The sequence below is a fragment of the Rhipicephalus sanguineus genome, chromosome 7 (assembly GCF_013339695.2).
Source record: "Rhipicephalus sanguineus isolate Rsan-2018 chromosome 7, BIME_Rsan_1.4, whole genome shotgun sequence".
Lineage (NCBI taxonomy): Eukaryota > Metazoa > Arthropoda > Arachnida > Ixodida > Ixodidae > Rhipicephalus > Rhipicephalus sanguineus.
The window spans coordinates 75,786,321-75,789,133 of NC_051182.1; positions in this window are offsets into that span (position 1 = coordinate 75,786,321).

The window sequence follows — 2,813 nt, forward strand, 5'->3', positions numbered from 1 at the left end:
CCACGAAATATAAAGGAGATTTATTGGGCGTCGAGTTTATCGTTGGTCGTGTAATGCACCGAGCACAGTCCGCTAGCGCGAGGCTCTGCTGCACCCTCGATGCTGTTGCTTCCGCGCCGGAGTACTTCGTCTTCGTTACAATAAGACGGTTTCAAGATTGCGATAGCAGGAGCACGTGGTGTACCCCAAGAAACTTCCGGTCACCTCATTTATTATTTTGCAACACCGAAGCGTAAAGCGTTTTTTTAAGATTTGCCAGAGTAAGGGAATACTCTTTTTCCAGTTTCACATAAAAGAAAGACGCTTATAGTTAAAGACTAACTCTTTTAGTGTTGTGTGTAGCTTAGAATAATATTTAATTCAAATATTTTGCTAGACACAGGGAGAAAAGTGTTGAAACTCTACGGGCTACTCGCCAAGGCTTTTGTTCCCCGCCAATCCTGCTAGCCTACGCCAGCGCACGAAACCGGAAGCGGTCCAGGGCCTGTGTTAGTAAACAGTGAAACCCTATATTGTAGGGTTTTGCGGCTGCATCTAGCCCTGAACCCTTCAGAGATGAGGCCAAGACCCAAAGAGATACATCTGTACTGCATCGAGCCTCGGCCGCAACCACGGTGTTAGAAGTATAGGTGGACCGACGGCGCCTCCGGAAGCGGCGAACTTTTGTCCGCAGGGCCCTAGATGGCGCTACACTACTGGTGGCTCAAGAGCGGTATCAGGCGTGGTCGCTTCGGAGCCGCGACCGCCCCTCGAAATGAATAAAAAAACTGTGCGTTCGCGCTATAACGAGCGCAAAAATAAATAAATAAATAATAGCTTCGAATAAATCGAAATTTGGACGATACAGCCGCTACCTGTTGAATATGTTGAATTTGCCACCGCGAAGGTAGGCGGTGGCAAATTCAACATATGCTTTCCTCATTCGGACAATTAAGATATGACAGTGACGTCACGCTGAAATATGACAAAAATTAGTTCTATTTGTAGAAGTATAGTTTAGATAGTTAGAAAAAATACCGCATTAGCCGTAGTATTACAACAGAAAATGCACAGTGTCTTTGCTGTCGCGAACATTCGAAGTAATTTGCGGTCGTTGATCGCGGATAAAAAAATGTGTCACGAATACGACTGTTTAGCTGGTCGTGCATAAAATACTGAATTTTAGCGAATGCCAGCAGCTAAGTTTGAGGCACCGACGAAGGATATGAAAAAGCATCCTGGTTTGGCACTGCGAGAAGGGGAGACATTATGAATGGTGGATATATGTTTCCGATTCTTCTCTGTTGCCAACTGAGGAATATATTTCATTGTTTATGTCTCGCATAGTCACCCGAAGACAGCGTTACTACTTCGTCTTTCAAGGAACACGTCGATCGCGGTGTGCGGAGTCTTTACGAGCGTAGCCTGTCAACCGCGATGGTACACCGATTACGGTACTCGGCTGCTGACCGAAGTTCCCTAGTTCGATCCCAGCCGCGGCGGTCGCATTTTGATGGAGGCGGCGTGCTAGAGACCCGTGTACTCTACGATGTCAGTGCATGTTAAATAACACCACATTGCCGAAATTTGTGGAGCTCTGCTACGGCGTCCCTCATAATCATAACGTGGTTTCAGCACGTAAAACCCCATATATTCTCATTGTTAACAAGCGTAGCTTTCGCACAGAGAGAGAAAGACTGCAAACGCACGTAGGTGTTAAAAAAAACGGGCCAACTCACGGCGTGGATGAACTCAAGACGATGAACTCAAAACGAACTCAATACTTCGTCGGCACGGCGTCATTAGCCAGAGCCGCCTTTCGTGATGTGCTCACAAGAACGTGCCCATTGTACACTGCTTCCCACGTCTTCGTTATGTACCTCGGCTTGAAGTGCTTCTCGCACACGTAATCAGTCGACTGCAGCACGCGGTCCTTGCGCGGAATCGCATGGCGCCAAACATTCAGGCGTTCCGCATCTCAGGGTGCAGAAAAATCGACTTTTCAGTGCAGGTCTTGTACACAGAGTTGCACCGCGGCACAAAACACTTTTGCCCATTTCACGGCTTTCTCACTCGAATAGCATGACCTGCCATCGCACAACAAGAATTAAACGAGGAAGCAATGTGGCCACAACTGCTTCGTCACCGTGGCTTGGTCGGAAGAGAGGCCGGCGCGCGCCGCTGTGAGCCCCTTGACTGCTCCTGCCACCTCGCGGCGTGACGGCGCGGAGGAACCGAAGTTCGACGCAGCGAGCGCACGGCGCCGGTGCTGCGTCGTTCCACCTGTACTTCTAACACCGTGGCCGCAACTGCCCGCTGCCAGCGGCTGCCGCGTGACACGAGCGCACATGCGATCCTCGTCTTCTACGCGCTCACAGCCGCCGAGCGCCCCCATACTGCCGCCTCCCCTCGGGAAAAAGTGAACGAGAACTACGCGGGCAACTTCACAAGGGTAGCCCGCGCAAGTGTTCTGGCTATCCTTGGCCACGGCGGACCGCACGTGGCACACACGACCACATGCCGGCGCAGTCCATCAGCAACTCCTTGTGGGACACCGGCTGTTGGACGCCGTAACCACTGATTAGCGCAGGGGTACCGCAGCGCTGCCGCTGTTGCATGTCACCGTTGTCATAGTGGACGTCTCGCCGAGTCAGCTTTTGTCGTTGTAGCCGTCCGGACCATTCCCGTACGAGTGGCGGCCACTCCTGCAGGTAGTAGTCGAACGCTGGCGACTTCGGCAGCCATGGGGTCGCGACAACCACATAGAAGGCTTGATTGCCAGTGCCTCCGGCGCTCACTCATCTGTCCTCGCTGATGTTGGTACCTGATCGCTT